Raw genomic sequence first — 14807 nt, 5'->3', positions numbered from 1 at the left:
AGGACTTTGAACATACCACAGATCACATTTGATTTGGCTTCTGATGATTTACTAACCTTTTGTAAACTTTATTGCTAGCACATGATCTTTTCTCCTAGTCTTTGATGATTTTGAACTGTAATTATTTTCTTCAGACAAACTGTGTTTCTTGTGCAGGTACAGAAGGCTGCAGGAAAGCTAATCAGCTGCAGGATTGTCAAATGGCTGCAGAAATTGTAATGAAGTCTTCCAGCTGCATAAAATACTTTAGTTGCCTAAAAAAAACTTATTAATGAAGTGAAATGGAATGAAGGAATGAATGAATGAATGAGTGAAAAACAGTGAGGTGAAGTGAAGATGGTAAGATGGAAGAAAATGGTGAGATGAAATAAATGAAATGGAAATGAAAGAGAGAGAGATTTTTTTTTTTGGAAAACATGAGGTGTCAGGTGACCCTGATTTTCACCTTATGTTTTCTGCATGAGACTGCCAATCAGAGATTGGTTTTCAGGCTCATACACTTATTATTTCTTTCTTTTTTTTTCTTTTTTTTTTTTTTTTTTTTTTTTTTTTTTTTTTTTTTTTTTTATTGAAATTGAAAGAAACAGAGATTTAGGCTGATGGAGGAGAAGAATTCTTCTCCACCAGCCTCATTTCAGAATCGCCTTGGAATAACTTAACAAACTCCTCTTTTGAGAGTGGCTTGTGGTAGACTTTTAACCGGTGGCCATTCACAATAAAGGGAGTTTGAAGTTCATCGATAGTCTTCACTCTGACTGCTCCATTATTAAAGACTTCATCAATCTCATATGGCCCAAGCCAATGAGTTTGAAATTTTCCTTTGAAGTCCTTAAATTTTGAATCAAACAAGAGTGTCCAATCACCCTTTTGAAACTTCTTTTCTTTGATATGTCGGTCATGCCATTTACTTCTTTGGTGCTGAACTAGATCAGTCCTTAGAATTGCATCTTGTCTCATTTCATCTAGTTCATTTAACTGGTCCAATCTGTGCTTTTGGGCTTCTGATAAGCTCATCCCCAATTGAACTGCTGTCTTGAAGGTCTTGATTTGGAACTCAATGGGAAACAGGACTTCCTTCCCATAAACGAGTTCATAGGGAGAATGTCCTGTAGTGTTCCTCCATGTAGTTCTATAGGCCCATAAGGCTTCAGGAAGCCTTTCTGCCCAATCTCTTCTATGAAGATGAACAGTCTTTGTGATGATGCTTTCAAGGACTTTATTTGTAGATTCTACTTGACCATTCGCTTGCGGATGATATGGAGTAGATGTTCTATGCTTAATCTTATATTCCTCCATCAGCTTTTCCACCATCCTTGATGTAAATTGGCTTCCCTGATGTGTTACAATTTCTCTTGGGACACCAAAACGAGTGAAAATATCCTTAAAAAGAAATTGAACAACTGAATTTTCAGTAGCAGAAGTTAATGCTATAGCTTCTACCCACTTGGTAACATAATCAGTACAAACCAGTATATATTTATTTTGCTTGGATGGCGGATTAATTGGTCCAACAAAATCTAGAGCCCATTTCTCGAAAGGTTCGATGCATACCTGTGGCTGTAGTGGCATTTCATTTGAAAGAGTTGGTCTCCCAGTTCTCTGACAACTGTCACACCTTTTAACATATTGCTTTGCATCCTTAAAGAGAGAAGGCCAATAATATCCTGATGAAAGGATTTTATAGGCAGTCCTCTTATCAGAAAAATGTCCACCACAAGGTTCATCATGACATGCCTTAAGGATGTCAGGCATCTCATCCTCTCGTACACATCTTCTGATCATCAAATCTGGCCCTGTTCTGAACAATTCATTAGAAATCCAAGAATAAAGTGAACTATCCTGAATGATTTTTCTTTTCTCATTAGGAAATAAATGTAAAGGTAATTTTCCAGTAACTAAATAATTAGCAATATCAGCATACCAAGGGGTTTTGGTAGTTACTGCAAACAAATATTCATCTGGAAATTTATCCTCTACCGGAGAGTCCTCATTAGTGTTTTGGATTCTGGACAAGAAGTCAGCTACTGTGTTCTGTTTACCTGGTCGATCTAACACAGTTATGTTGAATTCTTGTAAAAGCAAAAGCCATCTTGTAACTCTACCATTAGTGACTGGTTTATTCATGAGGTATCTAATGGCAGAGTGATCAGTGTGGACAAAGGTTTCATAGCCGGTTATATAGTGTCTGAACTTGTTTATAGCATGAACAACGGCTAGAAACTCCTTTTCAGTAACAGTATAATTTAACTCAGTAGGATTCAAATTCTTACTCGTGTAATAAATGGCATAAGGGATCAAATCTTTTTGTCCCAAAACAGCTCCTAAGGCTGTATCTGAAGCATCAGTAGAAATATGGAAAGGGAGTTTCCAATTTGGACCCCTTAAAATAGGTGCTTCAGATATTCTAGTTTTTAAAGCTTCAAAGGCAGATTGACATTCAGGATCCCACTTAAATTCACAATCTTTGGTAAGTAATTTGAAAAGAGGGGATGCTATCTTAGTGAAGTTTTCAATAAATCTTCTGTAATAACCAGTAAACCCAAGAAAACTTCTAACATCTCTTTGGCAATTTGGAACAGGTAACTTAGAGATGACTTCTACTTTAGATCTATCAACTTTGATTCCATCTCCTGAAATATGATGTCCTAAAACAATCCCTTCAGTAAACATCATAAAACACTTTTCATGACTTAAAGAAAGATTTGTTTCCTTACATCTTACCAGTACTTTTTCCAAATTTGCCAAAGCTTCTTCAAATGTATTACCATAGACTGTGAAATCGTCCATGTATACTTCTACACAATCATGAATCAGATCTGAAAAGATTCCTAGTACAACCCTTTGAAATGTAGCTGGTGCATTGCACAAACCAAAAGGGAGTACTCGATAGGCAAAAGTTCCCCAAGGACAAGTAAAGGTGGTTTTGTCTTGATCTTCAGGTGCTACCTGAATCTGATTGTAACCACTAAAACCATCCAAGAATGAGAAATACTTTTTACCTGCTAAAGTGTCTAATACCTGATCAATAAAAGGGAGAGGAAAATGGTCCTTTAAGGTTGCCTTGTTCAATTCTCGATAGTCAATGCAAACTCTCCATTTACCATTCTTTTTGGGCACTATAACCAAGGGAGAAACCCATTGGCTATCTGAAATGGGGTAAATGAAGTTTACCTTGAGCAATTTCTGAAGTTCTTCTTTCACAATTTCCCTAAGATTTGGATTCATCCGTCTTTGTGGCTGCCTAATAGGTCTGCTGTTTTCTTCAATGTAAATGTGATGAATACAAGTCTTAGGGTCGATTCCTTTCATGTCAGTATATTCCCATGCAAAGGCAGTGGAATGTTTTTGTAACAGTTTAGTTAATTCTTCTTGTTGTAGTCTTTCCAAGTTCTTGTTAATGTTTAATGTTTTTCCTGGAAAGATTTCAACTGTAGAACTACCAAACTCTTCCATTGAGAAGAGAGACATCTGTCTAGAGGAGAGATATTCAATATCTGCATCTAACTGGAATTGTGAAGAGTCATATTCTAAAGGTGCCTCAAAATTTTCTAATGTATTTAGAATTTGACTGTCCTCACTGATTTCAGAGATGGTTAGAACAAGTTGGAGAGTATCCTCATCATCAATCCACTCATCTTCTCCTATTTCTGTTATTGCCTTTGCGGGAGGATACAAGTTGAATTTCTTGGTAGAATTACCATCTGATATATACATGTCTCCCAACCTACAACTTATGAAAGCATCAGCTGTGGCCAGCCAAGGTCTTCCTAAAATAAGAGGATGTCCTCCTAGATTGTTCTTGGGAGTTAAAATCATAAAATCAACTGGATACTCCCAAGAGTCTAGTGAGACTGGAATGTCTTCCAATACACCATCAGGTTTAATGATTGATCTGTCTGCAAGTTGCAGCAAAGTAGGTGTAAAGAGAAGGTTAGGAAGTTTTAACTGATCCATGGTTTGTCTACTCATAATGTTGATAGCGGCTCCTAAGTCAATCAAAGTATTTGGGATTTCAACCCCATTAATATGAGTTTTAACAATAGGGCTACCGGGATCTACATATTTTTGCATGGTAATTTTACCCATCATAATATCTGCAATTTTTCCAACTAGATGTATCCTTTTGGTGTCTCTGGTTCTTTTTATTGTTTTTTTCAAACTCATCTCCTTTATTGTCTTTGCTAGAATGGGAATCTCCTTAATGGCTGTTAACAAGGGAATCTTGATACAGACATTTTTCAATTCATCTAGAAAGCTATAGTCAGGCAACCAAATCTGCTTCTCCACTCCTTTATCAATTTGCAATCTTTCGGGAAAAGGAGGAATAGATGAAGATGTGGGTTGCTCTACTAAGGGAGTTGATTCTTTTTCTTTTTCTTTAATGCTTGGGTTTTGAAGGGATACTTCAGAACCTTTATTGGCTTTGAGAGATTCTTCCTCAGAAATGCTTGGTTGTTGAGCACTTGTAGAAGGTTGGTCTAAGATTCTGCCTGATCTGAGTTGGACCTCATTGAGAGGGACAACCATATAGGTAGGGAATGGTTGACCTTCCATAAGTGGTTGACCTTCCATCACATAAGCACTTTGAGGATTCCTATTATTGGGGTTTGGTTGAGGTTGAGAGGGAAGTTGATTTGGCCTCTGCTGAGATTGTAACAAGAGTTGAGAATTTTGATTTTGTGGAAGAGGTTGTTGTTGTTGAGGGAATGGTAATGACAATTGTTGACCTTGATTTGGAATTTGGGGAGCTTGCTGATTCTGAAAGGATTGAGGATATTGATAGAATTGGGCAAATCTCCCATAAGGATTTTGCATTTGCATGCTTTGCAACCATGCTTGGAAAGGGTTTTGTGGTTGTGACCAAGGTTGTTGCCAAGGATTCCAATTTGGTGGGGGCTGGAAATTCATAGAGTTGTTAAACCCTTGATTTTGCTGCCCCTGCCAAGGTCTTCTTGCAACAAAACAAAGAGATTCAAGCGTACTTGGATCTTCTTGAAAGACTGCTTTGAGGCCAGGGATCGAAGGACATTCCTTGGTCTCATGAGTTTCTGAGCAAATTACACAGGTTTCCACAACTTGTGCTTCCAAGGGACATTCCCTTAAAGCATGCTTCTTTCTACACTTCGGGCAAAAAATGGTCATAGCCTCGGCTTCTGCTTTTTGTTTATTTTGAATCTTAAGGGTATCAATTTGTTCACTAAGACTCCCTAAGATGTCAGTTTTAAATTCATCTAGCATATTACCGATTTCAGCCCTACTTACTGATCCTGTTGCAGATTTATTTGCCCTAAGGAGAGAAGGATCTCTAGGCCCTTTTTGAGTTTTTGATTTGCCTCTTGAGAGATGGGTACATAGTTCTGCTATATCACTAAGAGGAAGTTGAGAAATATCCCCTTTCCCCATCATGTTTAAGATATCTATCCACTCATCCCTAATGGCTTTTAATAAGAGGGCTTTTAAGGTCTCTTCATCCAGGGTGCTCATTTTTGCTCTTTTTAAATTATATTGAAATCTCTCAAGTAAATCTTCTAAGCTCTCATCTTCTTTTTGCATCATTTTAAAAACCTCATCCTTATGATTAGTAGGCATACAATAGTCCAAATACCTATCCAAAAAGGTTTGTTTCATTTCATCCCAGGTCCTAATGGACTGAGTAAGTAACCCCATGAACCATTTCAAAGCTTGATCTTTTAATGTTGATGGGAACAGTTTGAGTTTCTGGGTATCATCCAGATAGTCATAAGTTCGACACACAACTTCAAATTCGAACAAGAATGTTTCAGGGTCCTCAGTTCTTAATCCATGAAAATTTGGGAGAACGGATGGTGATATGTTTTTCATGGTGGCTCGGGAGTCCTCATCAACAATGGGAAACCCAAATGTGTTATCCCCATCTCTATTTCCACCAATGGGACCTCTACCTCCTCCATTGTTATTGTTATTTCCTCCTCCTCCTCTACCTCTACCTCCTCCTTCTTCTTCTGCCATGATGATTCTCCTAGGGATTTCAAAATCTTCTGGTTCTTCTACAAAGGGTGAATGAGAAGAGATTTCTCCTTCCTCTTCAGGTGAGTCTATTTCTTCAATTACAATTGGTTGTCTGGTGGGAGAAAGAGAAGAGTCTCTTCCTAGTTCAAACTCAATAGAAGGTATAGGAGAGTCAACTCTTGGCTCTTGAATTTCAGGACTAGGAGTTTCGGTTGGAGATAAGGGAGGTGTCTCTTGTCTATCTCTTGAAGCAGATGGACTTGTAAAAATTGAACTTCGAGTTCTAGCTAAAAACCTTCCCCTAGAATCTCTAGCTCTATGCATGTCATTTTTATTTTATCTTCAAGTCAAGTTAAATAGTTCTTTTTCTGATCTTCCAGTTCACTCTAGGTGCAAGAAGAGAGCATACTTAAGAAACTATTAGATTAATAACTTTCTCCTTTCTGATCCTCCAGATCACTTCAAAGTGCAAGAGGAGAGCATACTTAGATAGGTTATTAACTTCTTTTCTTGAAGTTTTTTTTTTTTTTTTTTTTTTTTTTTTTTTTCTTCTAAGAATATGGCTACTTAATTTCACTTCCCCGGCAACGGCGCCAAAATGTTTAGTCAATTTAGTGTTATCTAAATTGCTAGTATTTATTGTCAACCCGGGGCTCGTAAGCTGATGAAGTGAAGGTGTACTATATGTACTTAAGTAACCTCTTAGAGTTTTTCTTATCGTTGGGGGTGTTGTTGCGGTTAATTGTGTTCCTAGATGGAATGAGAATTTATAAACAAGTGAGTGATGGTGTGTGTGTAAAGTGAATTCTAAATGAGTGGAAGTGTGTGTTGAGTGATCTCTAACTATTTGCTTGAAAGGAAATGTTTGGAAAGAATAAATGAAATTGAAATGACTTGAAATAAACTTGAAAGCAAATGACCACTACCAATGGCACTAGACACCGTTCAAGTTGCTGCTAATAAAAGGAAAAAGAGTCACTTTTAAAACCCAAGAATGAAGATTATCTCTCTCTAACTCAATGCCTCGAAGCACATGTACTGTGTAAAGCACGGAAATAAAGTAGCTTAAGTGGAATTATAAAAGTGAGAAAAATATGCTTGAAAGACTAATGATAATAATTTGCTATTTCTAATTCTCTACTTCAGCCATATGTACTATGGGAAGCATGATTAGAAAGTAGTGAGGAAATAGTCTAGGAAACACTTTAAAATCAAAACTTCTACTTTAAAGACTAGTGGTAATGATTTACTCTTTCTAACTCAATACTTCAAAGCACATGTACTGTGTAAAGTAAGGAAAGAAAGTAGCTTAAGAACAGTCCAAAAAGCACCCAAACAAGCTGCAAGTTAGTAATATTTTGATCTTAAAAGATATTAGCTTATGATGAAGATCATTCATGTATGTGAACAGCTCTTTGAGAAATAAGATTAAAAACTAACTATAAAGACAAAAGCAGCACTTGAATTGTCAACTTCAAATACCATTAGCTGTAAAGCAAACACAACACATATAAAAATAAATCCCGGGCTAAAAGAAACCTGCAAAGAAATAACACTGATCAGCTGAAAATAAAGGAAAACAAGTAAACGAAACTATACATACTTAAGGAAACAAATAAGAGAATAATGAAATGCTGCACATGAAATACTTTACAAAGGCTGAGATGAGCAGGGGCCCTCTGTTCATTCAGCCACAAGAGACTCAAAGATCTGGAAACTTCAAAACAGTGCTATATTGATTCCTCCATTTGCAAAAAGTTTACAAAATAGAGTGCTGGAATAGCACTAGAAAACAGAGTTCACAAACGCTTCTTAATTCAACACAAGTGCAGCAAAATATAACTAATCAAAAGTTCCTTGAGCGTACGCAGACGCATCAATTTATAGGAGTTTCTAAGCTATCCTATGCGTACAGCTAGTTAACAGAAAAACGATAACAGTCATGCGTATTAAATGGCTCTTTGACACATCACGGCTGCATAAACGAGTTTGGTGGTTCCTGTCGTCATGGATAATAAATCCCTGTTGGATTGCGTCCCCTTCCATCTTTAGAACATGGACAAATCACCATTGAAGATGACGTGACCAAACAGCTTTCAAACACCGTTAAACCACTTTGAGTTGACCGTGGCTAAACCAGCTTTGACCATGGGTAAAAATGACGTGGATGGCTGGAACAATAGGATAGGAACCTCGACCACACTGATACCTGAGTGCCCATGTGGCCCGTCTAGCAAACCGACACGTGGATCATAGTGTTTAACAAAAAGGCTGCAGGATCTTCAGATAGCTGCGGGATCATCAGATAGCTGCGGGATTCCTGCAAGTAAGTCAAAAACTAAACAAATAGTCATCCATTAGCAAAACTTGCTTAATCATGCCTATTGACACTGAATGTAATGATCTGAGAGGTTTTATGGTGAAAATGAGGCAAAAGTAAAGGAAAGATAAGGAAAAGTGGAGGAAAATGGTAGACAAATAGGTGTAGAATAGAGGTTCTACAATATGCTTAATGGGATCCCCAACAAGCTTCATTCTCCTCTCAGTCTATAAGCTCGAGTCATAGCTCTCATCCCTATAATTTGATCTTGCACAAACACTCAACACAAACCAAATATCTATGACATCTATGTACCATTATCCAATAACTCTATTCAATGGATCAACATAGCATTGAAATATATGAATGTAAACATAACATAACACATATGGGAAAACAATATACTCTTTGTATTAATATGAAAGGGAGAGAGTTTACAACCAAAAGTGGAAAGTGATCTTGTAGAGATCTCCCCAAGTTGACTTATCCTTCCTTGTCACAATGCACACCTCAAGGTCATCCTTATGCATGGAAATGATAAATCTCTTATCATCAAAGAAACAATATGAGGGTATGATTAGTCTCTAAATTCCAACCCTCATGTTGCACATGGCTATATATTTATAGGAGACTGTGGTAGTTTAGAAATTATTATCCATTTACCAATCGATGCTTCAGATCCACTTAGAAGGGGACGATGAGCTCAAGAGGTAAGAGGTTAAATATTCATATCAGATAGGATTTAAATTTCATATCCAAGGTAAATGGTTGTAACAAATCCTAGAAGCTTCTAGAAGAGGAAGCTTCAGGATTCTTTTTATTTTTCTTGAATTTCTAGAATCAACACACCCCAAATAAGGAACAACCTATTGTTGATGAGAGAAGGCGAAGAAGGGAGAAACGTGCTACTCAACATAGTTCCCTAAAGGGCCAGGGTCCGTTGGGACTTAAAAGCACTAAAATAAGGTAGTCAAACTCAGAAACATAGGGATTTTGGAGAGTCATGCATACAACTTTTTGTAGGTATGATGACAAGGTGTTTATGGATGTTGATTGATCTAGTTGGTAGGCCTATTTAGATGTGACAAAATGGCCTATAAAAGATTGACCCTGAAGTGCAATGTTAGAAATGACAAGTGATGACTAAAGTGCTTTACCTTGTGAAAAGTTTGAATTAAGAACATCTCCTTGAATCATCATTTGTTACAATATATTTTCATCATGATATAGTTGTTGAGGGAAGCATACCCATATTCAACACATAAGCTAACATTACATGTATAATGATCAAGAACTCATGTCCGATGATGACAAAGGGTGGATCAATGATTGGAGGACTATTCGTATGATCATCGCCACCATACATTACGATCCTATATTAATACTGAAATCACATCCTAGATGGATGGACCTAGATCTTTGGTCTTCTATCTCATTCACTGGATCATATAATGTGTGAGTCTAACCATGTGAATAAAGGAGTTGGAGTCAAACATGGTAGACACCATATGATTACTCTCCAATGATGTCAGTTGTTAACAAATGCGATAGAAACCATTGTTGGTGTCAATGGTTGTCAACGTACAATAGTACAATCTGCATGGCATGAATGAATGACTTGAAGTTGAGCACCACAAAAATTTTTTCGATTGAAGGCCATTGACGAAAACCTTTCATCGGGAGTGAGGAAAATTTCCATTGATGGCTTTGATGCATGATGAACTTGATGCATCCCCCATAAATGACATGAAACTGGTATCATGATTTGAGATAGAACGATTTTAATATGAAATTGGTTTAGGAACGACAAACATGAAGGTAGGCTTAAACGTATCGTAGTAGATATCAATTGAATGACTTCTCTTGAACACATTAGTGACACTGAATTAAGCTGGAATCATTGACCCAAAACCGAAAAAATAGGCTTTGAAAAGGTATGATGCATCAAAAGACAAGCATATTTCCCAACTCAACGGCGACGAAGATGAAGTGGAAGAGTTTCATGTTCAAGATCAGCTCGCTATCATTAACACATTTATTAATATGTTTTCCAATTTCCCCGCCATTTTTTTTCGGTACCTCTTTATTTTTAATAAGCTTGAGGAGGATAACATATGCTTCATGTGTAAGTTCATCATTTGGATGAATCCTTGTAAGTATGCATAATGAACTATGAGAAGGAGTGGTTAGGCCTCATCATGTTTGACACTTACATCGATGTTTAAGTTTTTTATGAGTCCAACAAAGTTCTAACTCGAGTCCTTTTCATGTTTAGAGAGTTTAAAAAGGAAAAATCCAAAGGCTCCTTTTCCTAAATAGTCTCTTCAGTCCGAAAAGGTAGCAAACAATAATCAGGAGGACCTATTAGCCATGTTCGACTAAGGTATTCGTTTTTGGTAAATAGTTTATGTCAATCTAGAAAAGGGTTAAACTTATAATGAGTAGATGTATTTTCATTTACTTTAATGATTTTGAAAATACAAGTGCTCAACAATATTTTCACATTTAGGATTCTGAAAAGAGGTGAAAGAGAAATCCATTTCTAGTAGTGAGTGGTATAAAAGGGTAAATATTGGTTCTCGTCATGATGGAACTTCTTAAAACATGTAGAGGTCAAGTGGTTGGCTCATATGACCACTCATCATAGCGGTTCCTTAGGAAAGGGTAAGAAAAACAAGTGAAGTTATATGATTCGCCAAGGAGATTGTGACAATGGAAAGAGAAAACCAAGGTTCGTTTGGTAAAAACAGGCTGATAAAAATGGAAATCACAAGAATAGGATGAGAATGGTTTCATTTTTTACACACGCTTGAAACATGGGGAACTATCTTTGAAATTGGTTTCATTTTTTGACAAGCTTGAAACATGAGAAAAATTATGTTTGAGAGTGGTTTCATTTTTTACACAAGTTTGAAAGAGAGAAAAACTATTCTTGAAATAGGTTTGCATGCCCCCAATATAATGACTAAATTCTAGGCATATTCCCTTGAAGCTTCATTTAATTCGCCTAAGTAGACTATCGTTTACTAATAGGTGGATGGAAATAAGGTTCATTTACGAGATCAAGTGAGAGACTCAACTCATAATTCACAATATCTAATCAAAGGTTTAGATTAGAAGGGGATTTGTTTCATTTTTTAGCGATCTTGAAATCAGAAAAAAACGATGCTCATGAAACATTGTCTCAGCTTTCAAAAATCTTGACATAAGAAAAGAACTTTGTCGCAAGAGGTTGTTTCATTTTTTAACGAGCTTGACACAAGAAAAAAAACTTTGTTCGAGGGACCTAATCATGACCATCAAAAGCTCAAAGTTTCCAAGAGGTTCTAATCATATGAGAGAATAATGTTCTGGAAGCTATCAAAGGATCCAATGGAAAGATGAGGCTCCAATTCTCCCAATACATGATGCACTACATCACTTACTAGATTATCAGTAGATGCCCCCATGGAACAGGTTGCCACAAAATTAATCTGTGGTGGGGAAGATACCAATTGCATATAAGGAACATTTAGTGATGTTATTTTATTAGGAGTCAAATTAGGACTAACAAACAAAAGTTAGTCAATGATCACGATCCTTCCTTCATGTGGGAAATTATTCACATGAAAGAGTGAAGAGAGAAGAGCTCCCACGCCATAAAAATAGTCATGCCCAAGGAGTAAAATAAAATCCAAAGATACTTGGACTACCTTCCCATTAATATAGACAATATTTCCTCCCAAGGTAATAGGAAAATGAAGAAGGATCCCAAACATTTGACTCGTTCCTCTATTAAAATTCAAAAGATTATGGGCAACAGGCACAAGATGTGAGAACCGGAAGCTTGCAAAGTAGTTGAGGACAAAATATTAAAAGACACGCATTCATCTATGACTCTCCCAGGTACAGACATATTATAATTCTATACTATAATCTAGAAGATCACATAAGGAGGAAGATGATATCTTTCCAATCGACTCCAATCACAGGAATGGACAATACTACTAGGAGGGGGTGTGAGGGGAATTGGAGAACTGCTCCCTTGTGTTATGGGACTAGGATAATTTTTCCGGTATGTTGTGGTAACGGGAGAATTTCCCTCCTGTACTGTGGGAACAGAAGGATTGTCTCCCTCTTCCATTGAAACGGGAGGCTTTCCCCCCATCTCATTAGAATACGAAGAAATGAAAGAACCTAAGAGATATGCACTTCACTCCCTACAGGAAAGGTACGATCAACTAATGTTGGAATTGAGTCAACCATTACCTCAACCAATGGCTGGTAGATAACGGACTCATGTAATTCATGTTTAGAGAGAGTGGAATTTATTGGATTTGAATTGTGATCAATCATTTCATCATCTAGTGGAGGATTAGGGGAAAACTAGGATATAGTAAGGTTTTCTGAAACTTTTGAGGATTCATTCATATAAGGAAAAAGGTGAATAGGATGATTGGCTTCACATAACCTATAGGGAAACTTGACTTTACCCTTTTTCCCATGGGCCTTGCTATTAGTAGTTGAATTTTTATCACCAACATGATCTCGAGAGGTTGATGGCAAACATTGATGTGAGTCAGTTGCAACAAACATAGTAAAAAATTCAATGTAATAAAGTTGATAAAGGAAAAAATAATACCCAAGGTCATGGGACACATATTCCAAGCTGAATGTTGGGAAAAACATCCAAGTGCGGGTATTCATTTGATTTATTATGGCTAAGAAAATTGGAAAAGGAAATGACAAAGGCTAGAATGGCATGAGGCATTAATTTGCATTTTATTTATGAAAACAATGGAATTTATGAGAAAATGAAGGTGAAATGTCACAAGTTTCATGTGAGGAGGAAAATGAAGGAAAATAATGGAAAATTGAAAAAAATAGAGGCCTCATTAATAAAAAATCTTCTAAGGATGACTTGGTACCTTTTGTTAGCTTATTTTTGGAGATCTCTCTCTCTTCTCTCTCTCGCACTCTTGGAAACTTAAAACATTCTTGTAGCACTCTAGCATTGGATGGAGAAAGCAAAGGAAGGTCCAAGAAGTAAAAGATCAAGCAAGGAAGAGCAACATCTCGTAGCTACATCAAGATTATTTGTGGGTATCGATTTTCATGTGTGATTTCCTTGCTATTTTTGGGTATGCATTTTTTATTTTGTTCTCTTTCTGTCATTGGCATGGGTCTTTCCAGGTGTGAGAGTATTCATCAACCCTACCTTTCCATTTCCGGATAACCATGATGTGATGGGTTGTCTTCTATTTTGTTGATCTAGATTACCATCAGGTCTCAAAACTGAGTGAGGTGGTCTCTGAAAGAAAGAACACAATGCATATGAATCCCTCAACCAAACTGTGATTGTGGAAGCCAAATTTTTGTGTGCCTTGGAGGGCCGAGGAATCATCGAGTGTTGTATGATGGGATATACAATAAAGCATATATGTTTATTCTCTTGATGAGGCCTATAAATCCTTAACTCATGAATGACGGGATATAAGGTAAATCCTAGAGGATGGAGTCATGATTAGGCCTAGGAATCCTCGACTATTGTATGGTGGGATATTGAGTAAAGCCTAAATACTAGTGGATAGGAAGAATTCCTCATGGTGTAGGTGGAGAAATCAGGTGGCATCCATGCTTGTCTACGGCCTAGTGGTCTGATGGGGATTGCGACAAAGCCTCAGCAAACCTGGCTTGGTTTGGTTTTGATTCCCACATTCCTACTTGAAATATGGCATGGAGCTGATTGGCTAAAAGAAAGATTTGTTTCAACCATTATATGTTTAGGTGGTTCATGGAAGTCCCATACCTGGTTGGCTCTTCCTTTCATTAATAATAGCTTCTTGTCTTTGATATTTCACATGTAAATGTACTAGCTTATATATGGCTTGTATGGTTGTTATATGCATTTTATTTATATTGGTTATATGATGGTTATGACTATATTTTGTGACAGATTTGATGTATGGCTCTCATCGTGTTTTGATTTTCAAATGAATGTATAATGAATATATGACCTAATAGATGATAATGCAACTATTTTGATAAGGAAAAAATTCTTCTTTAAGAATCATGGATAAGTATCTGATCCCTATGCTTGGATATGTTTCTATGACCTGTAGAATGTATTTTTGTCACATGTTTGATGAAATGTCTGTCATCGGTAGTAGGGATCCAGTCAAGTCATTGATTAAATATTTGCATTAGTAATATTGTCTTAATGTTATTTATAATTTCTGAAGTTTTCATGAAGTCATGGCAAGTGTCGTCAGCCTTGGCCTTGAAAAAGTGGTAGAGGATAAGGGGTCATTGTTATACAACAAAATGAACTCCTCATAAACTCAGAGGTGAAAGACAGCATGACTAAAGAAAATACCACAATTGTAGGCCTTGAATCCACACTAACGATGGTTTTGCATTGCTAACCTCCTTTATAATGCTTGTTACCAAGCATAAGGGAGCGTTAGTCACCCTGCTAACTAAAGTTGTTAGACCAGGGGCAGCATTAGTAAAACTAAGA

This window comes from Pinus tabuliformis, chromosome 7 (assembly GCF_031772625.1).
Source record: "Pinus tabuliformis cultivar Carrire ecotype Pingquan chromosome 7, CPIR1, whole genome shotgun sequence".
NCBI lineage: Eukaryota > Viridiplantae > Streptophyta > Pinopsida > Pinales > Pinaceae > Pinus > Pinus tabuliformis.
Note: the sequence above shows the minus strand (reverse complement) of the source record.